This window comes from Eimeria mitis, genomic scaffold (assembly GCF_000499745.2).
Source record: "Eimeria mitis Houghton genomic scaffold, Emh_scaff3704, whole genome shotgun sequence".
Taxonomy (NCBI): Eukaryota; Apicomplexa; class Conoidasida; order Eucoccidiorida; family Eimeriidae; genus Eimeria; species Eimeria mitis.
The window spans coordinates 2163-2681 of NW_013572046.1; positions in this window are offsets into that span (position 1 = coordinate 2163).

Below are 519 nucleotides of genomic sequence, written 5' to 3' on the forward strand. Positions count from 1 at the left end.
TCTGCTGCTGCTGCTGCTGCTGCTGCTTGTGTTAGAGGGGAATTTGAATTGCATGCGTCTTTATCCGCAATAGCGCAGCAGGCAGCAGCAGCTGTGAGAGCGAGGGGGCAACTGCTGCTGCTGCAGCTGCTGCTGCTGCTGCTGCTGCTGCTGAGCTTCTCCCTCAGTACATCAGCTAAAAGATTAAGAACAAATTAAAACAAAAAAACTAAAAAAAAAAACACCAGCAACAACAAAAACAAACAACGAAACAAAACAACAACACAACACAACAAAACAAAAAAACAAAACAGAAGAAAACAAAAAACAAAAAAAGAAGAAAACAAAAGAAAGAAAGAAACGAACTTGCTGGTGTCTGCTGCAGCACTTGAATGGCGGTTTTGTTGATCTGCTGCTGCGGCAAAATGTTTGCTTCCTGCAGCAGCTGCTGCAGCACATCTCTTGCTGCTGCAGCAGCAGAGCACTGAAAACATGAATATTATTATTTTCTTTTTGTTGTTTTTGTTTTTTTTTTTGTTG